The sequence below is a fragment of the Nomascus leucogenys genome, chromosome 18, assembly GCF_006542625.1.
Source record: "Nomascus leucogenys isolate Asia chromosome 18, Asia_NLE_v1, whole genome shotgun sequence".
Lineage (NCBI taxonomy): Eukaryota > Metazoa > Chordata > Mammalia > Primates > Hylobatidae > Nomascus > Nomascus leucogenys.
The window spans coordinates 22670948-22689196 of NC_044398.1; the positions used below are offsets into that span (position 1 = coordinate 22670948).

General features: G+C 43.2%; 1 protein-coding gene and 1 pseudogene across 5 annotated transcripts in view; both read right to left on the reverse strand.

Moving 5' to 3' along the window:
* The window catches only part of MICU1 (mitochondrial calcium uptake 1), a 267394-nt gene extending 263425 nt beyond the window's left edge, over positions 1-3969 (reverse strand). For 4 of the 5 annotated variants that reach the window (XM_003271232.2, XM_003271233.2, XM_030797820.1 and 1 more), the window contains exon 1: positions 3789-3969. The gene's annotated coding sequence lies outside the window, so the exon portion shown is untranslated. Of the gene's footprint in view, positions 1-3767 lie in introns of all 5 variants that reach the window. The other variant, XM_030797818.1, reaches the window with a different exon arrangement.
* A 10256-nt stretch (positions 3970-14225) lies between these two features.
* LOC115831274 lies at positions 14226-14506 on the reverse strand (annotated as a pseudogene).
* Between the last annotated feature and the right edge of the window lie 3743 nt (positions 14507-18249).

Sequence of the window (18249 nt, forward strand, 5' to 3'; positions counted from 1 at the left end):
TTAAGTTATTATAATAATAGGCATTAAAAACAGAAAAAATCAACACATAAACTGTAAATACAATTTTTTATATTACAAAAGGAAACCAAGTTCTCTTATTTATTTATTTATTTATTTATTTTTTGAGCCAGAGTCTTGCTCTGTCACCCAGGCTGGAGTGCAGTGGCATGATCTCGGCTCACTGCAAGCTCCGCCTCCGGGGTTCATGCCATTCTCCTGCCTCAGCCTCCCCAGAGTAGCTAGGACTGCAGGTGCCCGCCACCACGCCCGGCTATTTTTTTGTTTTTGTTTTTGTTTTCTTCAGTAGAGACGGGGTTTCACCATGTTAGCCAGGATAGTCTCAATCTCCCGACCTCATGATCTGCCAGCCTCAGCCTCCCAAAGTGCTGGGATTATAGGCGTCAGCCAACGTGCCTGGCCCCAAGTTCTCTTAATTGAAAAAAAAAAAACATGAAAATTATTTTAGTGAACATCTGTTGTTTCTGCCTGTCCAGCAACCAATCTCTCTTCTCCAGAAAGTATCACCTCAATTTTTCTTTAGGAACTGTCACCCACCTTAATTCAAATGGCTTCAAACTATATCCCTCTCCTCCCCACTCCAGGCTGGGGACAAATTCCAAGCCTAGCCACACAAAGCATTCCATCACTCTGGCCACAGGGACTGCCTCTAGGATGGGCAAAGACCCAAGTTAGGTCAATGAAACTACCATACAGTGGTGCACTAGAACTATAGAGAAAGGGAAGTTCTCTTTCTTCTTGGGTTTCTGAGGTTGAAGGAAGTAAGCCTAGTGCTGGTATTACAATCTTTCCCGGGGAATCTGACTCCAGAGCCTTAATTACTTTTCCACACTGAATCCCAAATATGCAAAGGGAACTAGTAGTTACCTGGTAGTAAGAGAAAAGATAAATTAGGACTTTGACTTTCAATATTGTATTTTCCATAATGTAAACACCTCTAATCCCAGCACTTTGGGAGGCTGAGGCGGGCAGATCACTTGAGGTCAGGGGTTCGAGACCAGCCTGGCCAACATAGTAAAACCCCATCTCTACTAACAATACAAAAATTAGCCGGGCGTGGTGGCGCACTCCTGTAATCCCAGCTACTTGCGAGGATGAGGCAGGAGAATCGCTTGAACCCCGGAGGCAGAGGTTGCAGTGAGCCAAAATTGCGCCATTGCACTGTAGCCTGGGCAACCAGAGTGAAACTCTGTCAAAAAGACAAGAAAGGCAGAGCAAGACTCCATCTCAAAAAAAAGACAAGAAAATAAAACGGAAGGGGAGGGGAGGGAGAAAGAGGGAGAAGAAAGAAAGAAAAGAAAAAAAGAAAATATGAGTGGAAAAAACAGTTGAGTAAACCTTTTTAAAAAAACTGGTTCTAGTGGCTAGGCATGGTGGCTTGTACCTGTAATCCCAGCACTTTGGGAGGCCAAGGCAGGAGGATCGCTTGAGTCTGGGAATTCAAGACTAGCCTGGGCAGGCCAGGTGTGGTGGCTCAGGCCTGTAATCCCAGCACTTTGGGAGGCCGAGGCAGGTGGATCACCTGAGGTCAGGAGTTCGAGACTAGCCTGGCCATCATGTAAAACCCCATCTCTACTAAAAATACAAAAATTAGCCGGATGTGTTGCCGCGCCTGTAGTCCCAGCTACTCGGGAGGCTGAGGCAGGAGAATTGCTTGAACCCAGGAGGCGGAGGTTGCAGTGAGCCGAGATCACACCACTGCACTCCAGCCTGGGCAACAGAGTGAGGCTCCGTCCCCACCCCCCAACAAAAGCACTGGCCTCGCCAAAATGGCTGAACCCCATCTCCATTTAATTAATTAAAAACTGGTTCTCATTTTAAAAGGGATACATTAAACAACTGTATATGGAAAAAGTGGTTAATGTTCAGCAAGTGCTGCAGCCATTGTAAAAATGGCTCAAGAGATAAAGCTAACTTTAAAGACTGAAAGTGGCAAAATTGGGTTCAAAAAAGCTTTATCAATTACATTAGTCCCATAACTCCGAATAGCATAAGATCTGAAGGAGTTGGTCACTTAAATATTTCAATTATAATTATTTTGCATAATATTGCATTATGGAGAAATTTCATATCGTTTTATTCTTTTGTTGTTGTTTTAAGAGACAGGGTATCGCTCTGTCGCCCAAGCTGGAGTGCAATGGTACGATCACCGCTCACTGCAGCCTCAACCTCAAGGGCTCAAGCCATTCTTCTGTCTCAGCCTCCCAAGTAGCCAGGACTACAGGCATGCACCCAGATAATTTTTGTGTTTTGTAGAGATGGTCTTGCCATGTTGCCCAGGCTGGTCTCAAACTCCTGGATTCAAGGGATCCACCTGGCCTCCCAAAGTGCGGGGATTATGGGCCTGGGACCCCACACCCAGCCTGTTTTATTCTTAAATACAGGAAAGTTAGTCTCAAGATGCACTTCTTAGGAATGTAAACAATCTACTGAATATAGTAAATATAAAGGAAGACAGCAATAAACACTTTTGTTCTCTTGCATTTATTAGCTTTTATTAGTTTCTATCATTCTTTCCCTTTCTCCCCAGGCACACAAGCCACTCCAGAATATTCACTTTTTGTTAATATTATGTTTTATGACTCTCAGTAAGGACACTCAGAAGATGTCAGAGACACTTGCTTGATATATTAGGTAGCCAGAGTGATGTTCTTAAGTGGAAGAGACAATCAGGGACAAACCAACGGTGGGGACACAGAGTAGCTTGAGGCAAAAGCCACCTTCTTACAGACAAGTGGCAACGGGTTCTAAAGTTTTTAGGATAAGGCAATATTCAAAAAGGTCATTACCTGGTCCACACCAGAAACACAGTAGGTGGGTCATTCTGGCCAACACCTTTGTCTCAAGATGCTGACGTTTATTATTTGTCATATGGTCCAATGAAACCTAAACTCTCCTACAGCTATCAACACCGAACTTGTTTCACCTAATGAAACGCAAACTCCTTTCTTATACTGCTCGATCACTTCCCTACGTGCCCCAAAGTGATGTTCTAATATAAACAAAGGGGTATCAAAAAAGCCACCCAAACAAGTGCGATAGAAACATTTATTGATAAATAGGAAGAAAATGGGCGTTTCTAAGGTACCACAGGGAGAACAAAATATTTTACTCAGTTTGTTTTAAACTGTTCTCCCAACATTCACATAGAGTCAATAACATCTAGCTCTTTCTCAAAACAGCCTATGGCCGGCCAGAATGGGACGGTGAAAAGAAAACAGCCAGAACGTAATAAAAACGGAAAGGCGCTGGGAGAGATAAAAACTGAACAGTCCGAGTAGCCCGCACTTTGCATTGCTCCTTTGAGTCCTCACTGATTTTCCAGTTATTTCGATTCAGTGGTTAATATTTCCCCGTATTAGAAATCCATCTGTGAACTCCCGCACCCACTTCCAACCACATCACAAATTCCAGGAGAGCCGGTCAAGGCTACCAGAGTGTCCCAGTCGCCTGTGAGGAGGAGGGCGTCGGCGCCAAGTTGGGAACCCGGCACTGGGAGAAGTTCTCCCGGGACGGGAGAAGGGATGGGTTGGGGTGAAGGAAAGTGGAGGACGGGAGGCAAGCAAGACTACGGACTCCTCTCATCACCAAAAGCTGAGCGCATCAGGGAGAGACAGGTATCCCGCCAGACGCGAGACGTAGCCGGATGCCCGGGGCGGACAAACGGCCAGTCTCGGAGCCCAGTTCCCTAAGGCTGTCTCGCCAACCCCCTTCCCCTTCGCCTTCCCTAAATTGCTGTCTCCTCATACCCTCCAGAGTCCGAGACTCACGCGTCCAAACACGAGCTCCAGCAGCTTCTCGGTCAAAGCCGCCCACCTCTGACAGCCATAGAGATGAAACAGCGGAGACAAACCTCCACCCCCTCCGCCCACTCTCACGTGACGCTCCTAGCCGCTGGGCCTGTCGGGATCGTGGCGACAGGCGTGTGGGAGGGGCACAGAGGAAAAGGAATGGGGAGGGGCGAGGAAATCAACGCGCCACGCCCCAGCCTCGGGCCCCGCCCTAGCCCCGTCACTCACCCTTACTCCCCTCAGCGTTTAGGCGGGAAAGCTGGAGCGCTCCCAGAAGCTCTCGGGCATTTCTTCTGTTTTTTTTCCCCTCCACAAGGGTCATAGGAATCTGTTGAGAAATTTATTGTGGCTTGTAACACCTTGTCGTACCCGTTTTCGTGTTGGCTAAGCAAAAAGGAGTTCGTGAAAAGAAAACTGGACTACAGTGCGTTGGAAATTGTTTCTTTCCAACTCCGTTTAGGTTTTATCAGAGATAAAATTTTATCAGAGATTAAATGTTCCTGTTTCAGAACCTTGAGCCTTTTTTGGATTTAGAAACCTTCACCACTTCCTCTACTGGATGGGTTTTTCAGGTGTTTTATTTGCAGACTAATATTATTGCAGAGTTTATAGTCTCTAGAAGCCACTAAAAAAATATGTTTTCCCTTGAAGAATGTGTTTTTTGTTTGTTTGTTTGTTTTGAGATAGAGTTTCACTCTTGATGCCCAGGCTGGAGTGCAATGGAGCGATCTCAGCTCTCTGCAATCTCTGCCTCCCAAGTTGAAGCGATTCTCCTGCCTCAGCCTCTCAAGTAGCTGGGATTACAGGCATGCGCCACCACGCCCTACTAATTTGTTTTTTTAGTAGAGACGGGGTTTTTCCATGTTGGTCAGGCTGGTCTCGAACGCCCGACCTCAGGTGATCCGCCCACCTCGGCCTCCCAAAGTGCGAGGATTACAGGCGTGAGCCACTGCGCCCAGCTGAAGAAGGTGTTTTTATCAGAAAAATGGGATAGGAAAGGATCCTCACCCCTGCTGTGGAAATAGGTATGACTATAATACCAGAGAATTTGCGGGGGGGGGGGGGGCGGTCAGGAGCGCGTTGGTTGGTTGTTTGTTCGTTTGTTTTCAGACGGAGTCTCTCGCTGTCACCCAGGATGGAGTGCAGTGATGCTCACTGCAACCTCCTCCTCCCAGGTTCAAGTGATTCTTATGCCTCAGCCTCCCGAGTAGCTGAGATTACAGGCGCGTCCCACCACGCCCGGCTAATTTTTGTATTTTTAGTAGAGACGGGGTTTCGCCATGTTGGCCAGGCTGGTCTCAAACTCCTCCCGTCTCGGCTTCCCAAAGTGCTGGGATTAACAAGTGCGAGCCACCGCGCCGGTCCCAGAGAAGTTTCAAATGATTTTTTTTTCAAGAATTTACGTAGCAGAGCTGTGGAAAAGGCAACAGCCATTGAAACAAAGCCAACAAAACCATCCCTGGGGTAAATTGTGAAGTAAGCAGAATCAACTCTGTTTTCTCCATTTCTTCTCAGACCCAACTAACCTAAGTACAATAAATGACTGTGTTCATGGCGCTGTGCTAGCGCTTTACATACAACCCAGTGTTTGTCTACAACCACTCTAGGATGGATACTGTTTTATTCATTTGCGGGTAGCGAAGCGGGCTAACACCCCTAGATAATGCAGTACATGCAGTAGCGGGACATAGACCTGACCTAAGGCCTCTGAGGCTTCTACTCTTAAATGATGTAATTCAAGCCGGGCGCGGTGGCTCACGCCTGTAATCCCAGCACTTTGGGAGGCTGAGGCGGGCGGATCACGAGGTCAGGAGATCGAGACCATCCTGGCTAACACGGTGAAACCCCATCTCTACTAAAAATACAAAAAATTAGCCGGGCGTGGTGGTGGGCGCCTGTAGTCCCAGCTACTCGGGAGACTGAGACAGGAGAATGGCGGGAACCCGGGAGGCAGAGCTTGGAGTGAGCCGAGATCATGCCAGTGCACTCCAGCCTGGGCGACAGAGCGAGACTCCATCTCAAAAAAAAAAAAAAAAAAAAAAAAGATTTGCTGAAATTCAATTCTAATTTTAGGCAACATTTGTGTATATAAAACTAATCATCAAACTAGCTATTAAATAACATTTAAAAACATAAATCATTGTTTCTCAAACGTTTTGGTCTTAGGACCCCTATACACTTAAAAATTATTGAGGACTCAAAATAACTTTTATTTATGTGTGTTATACCTATCGATATTTACCATATTCGGCCAGGCAGAGGCTAATACCTATAATCTCAGCATTTTGAGAGGCTGAGATGGGAGGATCACATGAGGCCAGGACTTTGAGGCTACAGTGAGCTATGATCATGCCACTGCACTCCAGCCTGTGCAACAGAGCAAGAACCTGTCTCTATAAACTTTTTTTAATTTAGCATATGAGGAATTAAAATTGAGGCCGGGTGCAGTGGCTCACGCCTGTAATCCCAGCACTTTGGGAGGCAGAGGCGGCAGATCACCTGAGGTCATGAGTTTCAGACCAGCCTGGCCAACATGGTGAAACCCTGTCTCTACTAAAAATACAAAAATTAGCCCAGCATGGTGGCGCACACCTGTAATCCCAGCTACTCAGGAGGCTGAGGTAGGAGAATCGCCTGAATCCAGGAGACAGAGGTTGCAGTGAACCAGGATCACGCCACCGCACTCCAGCCTGGGCCTGAGTGACAAAGCAAGACTCGGTCTCAAAAAAAAAAAAAAAGAAAAAGAAAAGAAAGAAAATTAAAATTGAAATTATTTTAATGTGTACTTAGTCATTTAAAAATAATAGATCCATTATATGTTGACATAAATAATGTATTCTTGAGAAAAACAACTTCAAAAAAAGAGTAGCATGGTTTTACATTATTGCAAATTTCTTTCTTTCTTTTTTTTTTTTTTTTTTTTTTGAGACAGAGTCTCACTCTGTCGCCCAGGCTGGAGTGCAGTGGCATGATCTCGGCTCACTGCAACCTCTGCTTCCCAGTTTCAAGTGATTCTCCTGCCTCAGCCTCCTGTGTAGCTGGGATTACAGGCGCATGCCACCCCGCCCGGCTAATTTTTTTGTATTTTTAGGTAGAGACGGGGTTTCACCATGTTGATCAGGCCGGTCTCAAACCCCTGACCTCATGATCCACCCACTTCGGCCTCCCAAAGTGCTGGGATTACAGGCATGAGCCACTGTGCCCGGCTGCAAATTTCTTTAATGTCTGGCTTAATAGAAGACAGATTCGTGTATATTTTCTGCATTAAATGTTTGCACTCTTACACATCATGTAGCCTCTGGCAAACTCTACCATATACTCAAGAAAGAATTAGAGCAGTAAGGCAAATAACAGTGTAAGAAAACAGTCTTGACCTTACAGATTACTAGAAAGGGTTTCAGGAAACCCCCAGTAGTCTTTGACCACACTTTGAGAACCACTGTTTTAAACCATACAAATGTTAAATGCTATTGTATATTTTGTCTAGTCATTTTGGCATCAAGTAGAACATTTAATGGAAAGGAGAACAAGACAGAGACAATTTACAGACTAGGCCAATCTTATACAAATAAATATGAGATGTGAGTATTCGTTCTTCATTTCTCTTTTTTTTTTTTTTTTTTGAGATGGAGTCTTGCTGTGTCACCCAGGCTAGAGTGCAGCGGCACAATCTCGGCTCACTGCAACCTCCACGTCCCAGGTTCCAGTGATTCTCCTGCCTCAGCCTCCTGAGTAGCTGGGATTACAGGTGCCCGCTACTGCTCCCAGCTAATTTTTGTATTTTTAGTAGAGACAGTGTTTCACCATTTTGGCCAGGCTGATCTCGAACTCCTGACCTCGTGATCCATCCGCCTCAGCCTCCCATAAGGCTTGGATTACAGGCGTGAGCCACCGCATCTAGCTCTTCCTTCATTTCCAAGAGTATAGAGTAAGTTAGCAGAATTCAAGGTCGTAACCAAACACGGTTATATTCTACATTAGAAATCTGTCCATCAATTCAATATTGTTTTTCAGGATGCTATGCAATGTGTTCCGAGTCACATAAATGTATAATATCACTAATGAAGGTTTATATCTCCTGTACAAACTAATAATAAGACTCCTCTGGTGACCAATAAAATTTGAAGTCAAAATTCTTTCACAGACATATATTGAATGCCTACTATTAATATATGTAACGCTCAAAACTAGTGCTGGGCTTGTAAAAATTTATAAGCTCAATTCCTGCCCTTGGGCAATTTGTATCTATAATGAGACTTGCACCACTGTAAAAATGTATTTTTTAACAAGTTCAGTAGTTCCCAAACCAGTCTGGTGATCAAATGCCTGGGAATTATCTGAGGAGATTTTTAAAATACAGATTCTTGGATAATGAGACACACCGTTTCAGTGAACCAGGGTGATGCTCTGGAATCTGGATTTTAAAAGTCCCAGGTGATTCCCCTGCAATGATAGGATTGGGAATGAATACTAAGTCCTGTATACTTGACAAATAAATAGATTTGATCTTTGCCCCCAGGACATATGATAATACTATTACATGTAAAATGTAATGTTTATTTATTTCATCTTCAGTATTTCAAAAGTGTGTTGTGTTGAAAGATCTGTGTTATCAAGGGACAGTATTTAATTTCATTCACTAAAAATAGAAATTGGTGTCCTTATGTCAAACATTTTATAGTTCATCTACTTTTATCACATTAAAATAATAATGTGTTACCACAGCAGTCTCCAACATATCACACCACTGTAAAAAACAAAACATCTTTTGCAACAAGTATTTTCTAAAGCTTTCATTCAGTTTCTTTAAAATGAATTCAGTGAGATGGTCTTTGTTTTATTACACTTATCTTCAGGGTTCCATAGATTATGGTATCTCAAAACCTATGCAGTTGTCCATCACAAACTCCTTTTGAGAATATATATATATATCAGAGACAGAGACAGAGAAACAATGAGACAGAGAGTCTTAGAGTCTTACTCTGTCACCCAGGCTGGAATGCAGTGCACCATCTCAGCTCACTGCAGCCTCAACCTCCCAGGCTCAAGTGATCCTTCCACCTCAGCCTCCTGAGTAGCTGAGATTACAGGTGTGAACCACCACGCCTGGCTAATTTTTTGTAATTTTTGTAGAGACAACATATCATTCTGTTGCCCGGGCTGGTCTCGAACTCCTTGGCTCAAGAGATCCACCCACCTTGGCCTCCCAAAGTGCTGAGATTACAGGTATGAGCCACCATGCCCAGCCTTTTTGAAGTTATATTGTACTTGAGTAGCTATCTAGAGACTTACGACCCATAGTTGTTCTTGCACTGAGTATTCTTCTCTAATAATTATAGCCAGAATTAATTATGTTCAAGTAAATATGAAAAATTTTTTTAAAAAGCTTAAATGTTTCCTGGCTTTTTACCACTAGGAGGTGGGAGGATGGCATAAATATGATGATTTATAAAAATTGAAACATATTCTCCTTGATTTTATGATTGCAACTAACTTCAAAATTAAAGAGTCTCTGCCCAGATCTTGATTTCTGAGATAGCTTTCTCCACAAAAAGGAACTAAGTCTTCTTGAAAACAGGCCTGGTTTCAGGGCTACGGCAGGAATGTACAAGATGACCTGGAACAACTTGTTGTGTCCAAAAGTAAGGAAGCACTCAGAAAATAAAATGAGGACATGTCAAAGGGAGCCAGCTTGAAGGCCCCTCACTGGCCAAATCTGGGATAATTGGAGTACCAACATAAGAACAGTAATAAGTGGCTGGGCGGGATGGTTCACGCCTATAATCCCAGCACTTTGGGAGGCCGAGGCTGGCATATCACAAGGTTAAGAGATTGAGACCATCCTGGCCAACATGGTGAAACCCCATCTCTACTAAAAAAATACAAAAGTTAGCTGAGCGTGGTGGTGCGTGCCTGTAGTCCCAGCTACTCGGGAGGCTGAGGCAGGAGAATGGTTTGAACCTGGGGGGCAGAGGTTGCAGTGAGCCAAGATCGCACCACTACACTCCAGCCTGGCAACAGAGCGAGACTGTCTCAAAAGAAAAAAAAAAAGAACAGTAACAAGTTATAGCCACTGAATAAAATAAGAATCCAAGAATCTATATTAATGAGAGAAAGAGAAATGGGGAAATCAGACAGTGGCTTTCCTTAAAGTAGACTTCTCGCTGATAAATCCAAAGAGAGTGGTGGAGTTGGGAAAACCACCATTTTGCAACTATCATGGTAAAGATTGGTTTGGGCAAACATTATCAATTAAATCTGGCAGGGGTTGGGCAGGGAGTTTTATGAGAAGCAGGATATTTTTATGTTTCAAAGCATCTCCCCACAGATTTTATATTTTTTTACAAAAGGAAATGGTAACTATATAATAAAGAAACTATGCAACACTTTGATCCCTATGATATAATACTCTGAGAAGGACACAATATCACTTGAATCTAATCATGAGGAAATATCAACCAAACCCATATTGAGGAGCATTCTGTGAAATAACCATCATGAAAGGAAAAAAACGGCAGAGGAACTAACTATTCCATATTAAAAGAGACTAAGGAGACTTGACCAAAAAAAGTCAATACATAATCCTAAATTGGAACTTATACCAGAGGGGGCAAATGCTATAAAATGTCCGTTGGAACAATTGACAAAATTGGAATGTGGACCACAGATTCGAAAAAAGTAGCTCCTACATTTGACAACTGTGGTGATTATTAAAAGGAATATCTTTTTTCTTAGTAAGTATACACTAAAGTATGAAGAGGAAAGGGGCATGACATAAGCAACCTATTCTCAAATGGTTCAGAAAAAATAAATCAAAATATCCAGAGGGAGAAAATGATAAAGCAAATGGAAGAAAATGTCTGAAATTGGTGAATATAAAGAAATGATATTCAGGAGTTCTCTGCTATTGCACTTTTTTTCTATAAATTTAAATAGTTTTTGTAAAGAAAAAGGTTAGGCCAGGTGCGGTGGCTCACACCCGTAATCTCAGACTTTGAGAGGCCTAGGTAGGTGGTGGATCACCTGAGGTCAGGAGGTCGAGACCAGCCTGACCAACATGGAGAAACCCTGTCTCTGATAAAAATGCAAAATTAGCCAGGCGTGGTGGCGCATGCCTGTAATCCCAGCTACTCGGGAGGCTAAGGCAGGAGAATCACTTGAACCCGGGAGGCGGAGGTTGCGGCGAGCCGAGATTGCGCCATTGCACTCCAGCCTGGGCAACAAGAGCAAAACTCCATCTCAGAAGAAAAAAAAAAAAAAGTCAACGGCTCCCCAGCTTCCTATAAGCATCATCTAAACTTTCCTCTAAAATAATTGCTGTCTTAGACATCATTCCAGAGTGGGACAGAACATTCATCATCAACTCTTTAATTGATTTTAGTTATTTTATTTCCACTTTTATTAGTAAAGTCATGTGGTAGTTATCTTTTATAATTTTAGTTGATTATATACTTCCAATAAGAAGAAAACCTGCTGAATTTACAAAAGACCAAAACATTTCTCAATCCCTCTTACAGGAACTTTTCTTATTTGCAACTAAAATTTAATCCTAGATGTTTTAAGAAATTGATTAGTTGAGCCAATTACCCAGAATAATTAAGGTTAAACAAGGGAGAAAAAGTAAAGTTAGTATACTTGTTCCAGTTTTCTTATTTTAGGCGATTAGTTTTCGGCTTCCTGTAAGCATCATCTAAAGTTTCCTCTAAAAGAATTGCTAAATTGGTTTTTTCCCTATTTTTAAATTTTTTCTCTTATGAATTTAAACTTTTTTATTACAAAGGTATGCAGATGCTTAAATTCAAACAATTGAGCATTAGAAATAAAAAGTTGTTTTTTATTATATAAAAGTTATAAATAAATAAAAGTTATTTATTATAAGTGTTATATTTTAACACTCTAATGTTACTCACAGAGATAACTACTATTAAGTTTTTGTATCCTTCTTTTTTTTTTTTTTTTTTGAGACGGAGTCTCGCTCTGTCGCCCAGGCTGGAGTGCAGTGGCGCAATCTCGGCTCACTGCAAGCTCCGCCTCCTGGGTTCACGCCATTCTCCTGCCTCAGCCTCTCCGAGTAGCTGGGACTACAGGCGCCCGCCACCGCGCCTGGCTAATTTTTTTGTATTTTTAGTAGAGACGGGATTTCACTGTGGTCTCGATCTCCTGACCTCGTGATCCGCCTGCCTCGGTCTCCCAAAGTGCTGGGATTACAAGCGTGAGCCACTGCACAAGGCTAAGTTTTTGTATCCTTCTAAACTCTTTGTGCTTATATCAATGTATGTATCTGTTTATTTACACAGTTTTTTTTCAAATGGGAATAGTTCTGTACAATAGGTTCTTTTTCATTATTTTTATTTTTATTTTAGAGATAGAGTCTCACTCTCACTCTGTTGCCCAGGCTAGAGTGCAGTGGTAAGATCATAGCTCACTTCAGCCTTGAACTCCTGGGTTCAAACGATTCTCCTGCCAAGTAGCACATGCCACAACACCTGGCTGGCTACTATATATATATATATATATATATATATATATATATATATATAAAAGAAGTACACCAGAAGTACTTGTATATATATCTACACCAGAAGTATATATATATATATATATATATAAAAGAAGTACACCGGAAGTACACAGTTATAAAAAATGCAGGCCATGCCGGGCACGGTGGCTTTTCTCCCTTGTTTAACCTTAATATATATTATATATATATACATATATATAAAAAATAGCCAGCCAGGTGTTGTGTATATATATATACAGATAGGGTCTCACTTTGTTGCTAGTCTCAAATTCCTGGCCTCAAGCAATCCTCCTGCCTCAGCCTCCCAAAGTGCTGAGATTACAGGTGTGAGCTACCATGCCTGGCCCTCATTCTATACAATATATATATATTTTTTTTTTGAGATGGAGTCTCACTGTTGTTGCCCAGGCTGGAGTGCAATGGCTCGATCTTGCCTCACTGCAACCTCCGCCTCCCAGGTTCAAGCGATTCTCCTGCCTCAGCCTCCCGAGTAGCTGGGATTAGAGGCGCCCGCCACCATGCCTGGCTAATTTTTGTATTTTTGTATTTTTAGTCTGTACTAAAAATACAAAAATTAACTAGGTATGGTGGCAGGCGCCTGTAATCCCAGCTGCCTGGGAGGCTGAGGCAGGGAGAATCACTTGAACCTGGGAGGCAGAGGTTGCAGTGAGCCGAAGATCACACCATTGCACTCCAGCCTGGGCAACAGAGTGAGACTTCATTTCAGAAAAAAAAAAAAAAAAGAAAGAAAGAAAAAAAAAAGAAAAGCCTCCCTTCCACCTTTGTTCCTGAGACACCCAAATCTACTCATAGGCAACCAATTACAGTTTTAATGCATCTTTCAATCATATACAAACACACACACACACATTTTTTTTTAAGAGATGGGGTCTCACCCTGTTGCCCAGGCTGAAGTATAGCTGTGCAATCACAGGTCACTGCACCCTCAAACTCCTGGGCTCAGGCAATCCTCCTGCCTCAGCCTTCTGAGTAGTTGGGACTGCAGAGATGTGCCACCACACGCACAGACACACACAGCTAATTTTTTTTTTTTTTTGTACAGACAGGGTTTTACCATGTTGCCCAGGCTGGTCTTGAACTCCGGGGCTCAAGCAATTCTCCCACCCCAGCCTCCCAAAGTGTTGGAATTATAGACATGAGCCACCGCACCCGCCCTTAAAAATAGTATTTCAAACTGTATAGTCACCAGAAGTACACAGTTATAAAAAATGCAAGCCATGCCGGGCGCGTTGGCTTATGCCTGTAATCCCAGCACTTTGGGAGGCCGAGGCGGGCGAATCACGAGGTCAGGAGATTGAGACCATCCTGGCTAACACGGTGAAACCCTATCTTTACTAAAAACAAAAAAAAAAAAAACAAAAAAAATTAGCCGGGCATGGTGGCACATGCCTGTAGTCCCAGCTACTCGGGAGGCAGAGGCAAGAGAATGGCGTGAACCTGGGAGGCAGAGCTTGCAGTGAGCCGAGATCGCGCCACTGCACTCCAGCCCGGGAGACAGAGCGAGCCTCCATCTCAAAAAAAAAAAAAAAAAAAAAAAAAAAAAAAAAAAAAAAATGCAAGCCAGACGCAGAGGCTCACGCCTGTAATCCTAGCACTATGGGAGACCGAGGTGGATGGATCACCTGAGGTCAGGAGTTCAAGACCAGCCTGACCAACATGGTGAAACCCCTTCTCTACTAAAAATACAAAAATTAGCTGGGTGTGGTGGCAGGTGCCTGTAGTCCCAGCCACTGGGGAGGCTGAAGCAGGAGAATCACTTGAACCTGGGAGGCGGAGGTTGCAGTGAGCCAAGATCACACCGCCGCATGCACTCCAGACTGGGCAACAGAGTGAGACCCTGTCTAAAAAAAAAAAACAAAAAAACTGCAGACACTTCACTTGGCATCTCCAGTGCCTTCAGCTTTCTGTGCCTGGTCTGTTTGGGCATCTCCATTTTCCGCAGGTTTATTCCCTTCCTTGCCAGCAACAGCCTTTCCCTTTTTCCTTTTGGGTACCTTCTCTCCCTTCTTTACAGGGCACTTTTAGGCTTGGGCTCTGGCTTTGGAGGAGCAGATTTAGCAGACAACCTTTCAGACCTTCTCTGAGGTTTGTCCTTCACCTTAGCTGTATCTCCTTTAACATCCCCTTCAACCCTTCTCTTGGGCTTGGTAACCATGGTGGCGGGACATAGGCACTGATTGCAGGGATGCAGGGCACATAGGCTTTGGTCAATTGGGGGTCGTTCTCGCCTCTTCTTCACACTGCTCCACTTTGAAGATCTTTTCCTATCATTATATAATCAGCTATCTGCTTTTTATATTGTGACATGATATTTCATTGTATACATATGCCTTTATTTAATCAGTCACCTGATTTATGTAATCAAACATTTATTTCCAATTTTTGCTCTTACAAATAATCTGTAATAAGTCATGTGCATGACTCACACCTGTAATCTCAGCATTTTGGGAGGCTGAGGCAGGAGGATTGCTTGAGGCCAGGAGTTCAAGACCAGCCTGGGCAACAGAGAGACCCCCATTTCTACAAAAAATAAAAATAAATTAGCCCGCATAGTGGCACGCACCTTTGGTCCCAGCTACTTGGGACGCTGAGGCAGGAGGATCACTGGAGTCAAGAATTGGAGGCTGCAGTGAGTTATGATCATGCCACCGCATTCTGCCTAGGCTACAGAGTAAGATCCTATGTCAAAAAATTGTTTTGCAATAAATAACCTTAAATATACACCATTTTTGTCTATGTGTGAGTCTATGTAAACTCCTGGAAATGAAACTGTGGAGCCATGAGTTTCACAGACTGATTTCTCTTGGAAGCAGATTTTGGGACAGAAATTTAGAGTTCCAGACATTTATTGGGAGGTATCCTTGGGTTCAACAGCTATGAAAGGGAGAAGGGAGACGGAATTTGGCAGAAGCGGAAGCTGGCCTGTGATGCACTCATGTAGCCTAAGATAACCCCATAGGAAAGCTGTGGAGCTGAAATGACTCAGCAGAGTTATCCTGCACTGGGGGGAAATGGCAAGGCCTTTATATCAGTCACTGGATGTGGGCTGCCACAGAAAAGCATATCCTTGGGTGAGACAGCTCTTTGCTGCTGAGGCAAAACTTGAAGGGGCTGACAAATGAAGACTGTCTGCTGACAGAACTCCTAGCAGCTGGGGCAACAAGATCTTTCTGGAAAGGGGTATCTACATTTTCTAATTTTTATAATTTTACTAAATTGGCCTGACAAGTTATTTTTTATTTATTTTTATTTATTTATTTATTTATTTATTTTTTGAGACAGAGTCTCACTCTGTCACCCAGGTTGGAGTATGTGGCGCCCTCTTGGCTCACTGCAACCTCCACCTCCTGGTTTCAAACAATTCTCCTGCCTCAGCCTCCCAAGTAACTGGGACTACAGGTGCCCACCACCACGCCCGGCTAATTTTTGTATTTTTTTAGTAGAGACAGGATTTCACCGTATTGGCCAGTCTGGTCTCAAACTCCTAACCTTGTGATCTGCCCGCCTCGGCCTCCCAAAGTGCTGGGATTACAGGCGTGAGCCACCACACTGGTCGAGGACATGACAAGTTATACTCCACAAGCAATGTAAGAGAATGTCTGTTTACCCATTATCCTCCACAACATAATGTATTATAAAAATTCTGTATATTTGCCAATCTGGTTAGGTAAAAATGTGACATCTCCATGAGGTATTAATTTTCCTTTTTTTTTTTTTTTTGAGATGGAGTTTTACTTTTGTTGCCCAGGTTGGAGTACAATGATGCAGTCTCAGCTCACTGCAACCTCTGCCTCCCAGGTTCAAGCGATTCTCCTGCCTCAGCCTCCCGAGTAGCTGGGACTACAAGTGGGTGCCACAACGCTTGGCTAATTTTTGTATTTTTAGTAGAGACGGAGTTTCACCATGTTGGTCAGGCTGGCCTTGAACTCCTGACCTCAGGTGATCCGCCCACCTCGGCCTCCCAAAGTGCTGGGATTACAGGCGTGAGCCACCACTCCCCATCTTATCCAGGGTTTTCTCACAACATGGTGGAGACGGTTAAAGGGGAAGTAGACGCATGTGAAGAGAGGGAAACCTGAGGGCATCCTGACTTTATAACAACCCATTCTCTCAGGAATTAATCCATTCCTGAGAGAATTAATACAGTTTCTCAAGAGCAAAAATTAACTGCCTGACCGAATAGCACCAAGTCATTCATGAAGGATCTGCTCCCATGATGCACATGCATCCCACTAGGCCCCACCACCCAGCACTGTCAAATTGGGGATCAAATTTCGACATGAGTTTTCTGGGGACAGACAAAGCATATCTAAACCATAGCACTAGGTAAATGTTATTCACAACTGATTCATGTGGACTGCTATAATTGTCTTTCTTTATGCCATTTCCTGGTTTATCTACACTTAATAATTGATTCCTTTATTTACTTTGCTTAGTTTTCTCCGTGTCTATCACTAATTCTTCCTTCAACTCTTTAACAGATGTATCACTGTAGTCTGTGCTACCAACATCTTTCGTCTGAATTATTGGGATAATTTCTTCCTTATTAGGCAATCCAGTTGCTTCTTTATTATCTCTGTTTCCACCCTTGTCTGCCAATAGTCTATTCTCAAATGGAAGCAAGAGTGAACCTTGTAAAAATGTATGCTAATTGTTTCACTTCTATAACAGCTCTCCATTTTCCTCAGATGCAAAGCAAGTTATTACAGTCATCTATAAGGCCCACAGGATCTGACATATCCCCCCTACCCTGTACCTCTCTGACCTCATTTCTCTTGCTCCTGCATCTCTACCTCTTACACTTCTTCACCCTTACTGGCAGTTCCCTCTTCCTAGAAAGTTCTGCCATGTATCCACATGACTAATTGCCTAACTTCCCTCAGGTCTTGGCTTAAATGTTACTTTACAATGAGGTCTATCTTGACCATCCTATTTAAAGCTGTAATACACACTCTACCACCTCCCCATCTACAGCAGTTTTAATCCTCCTTCCCCTGCTTTACTTTGTCTTTTTTTACAGCCTTTATTGCCTTCTAATATGTTACACAGTTTGCTTATTTATTATCTTACTTCCCCTGCTAGAATGAATGCTCCCTGAAAGTGGCTCCATGTTTGTGACTCAAAGTGGGTACTCAATAAATATTCATTGTGAATGAATGTATTTTCTTATAAAATGTTCAAACTCATCAGAAAAGCTACCCCTTTTGGCCAGGTGTGTTTGTTCACGCCTGTAATCCCAGTACTTTGGGAGGCCAAGGTAGGAGAATGGCTTGAGTCCAGGAGTTTGAGACCAGCTTGGGCAATATAGTGAGACCCCATCTCAAAAAAATAAATAAATGAACAAATAAATAGGCCGGGCTTGGTGGCTTACACCTATAATCCCAGCACTTTGGGAGGCCAAGGCAGGCGGATCACGAAGTCAGGAGTTGGAGACCAGCCTGGCCAACATAGTGAAACCCCATCTCTACTAAAAATACAAAAATTAGCTGGGCATGGTGGTGCACGCCTGTAGTCCCAGCTGCTTGAGAGGCTGAGGCAGGAGAATCGTTTGAACCCGGGAGGCAGAGGTTGTGGTGAGCTGAGATCATGCCACTGCACTCCAGCCTGGGCAACAGGACGATTGAGAGCTTATATGTCTGAAATTGTCTTTAGTCCAGCTGTGTGCTTAGCTGATAGTATGACTAGGAATAGAACTCCAGATTAGAAATACTTTTCCTTGAGGATTTTCAAGATATCGCAGCACTGTCTTCTAGTTTCCAGTGTTGGTTTCAAGAAGTACAATGTAATTTTGTTTCTTGAGCTTTTAAATGTTTTTTTTTATCTGAAAGTTCTTAGGGTCTTCTCTCTTTTTTCCCCTGGTGCATGGCCAAAAAAGGAATCATCAGGCAAACAAATTAA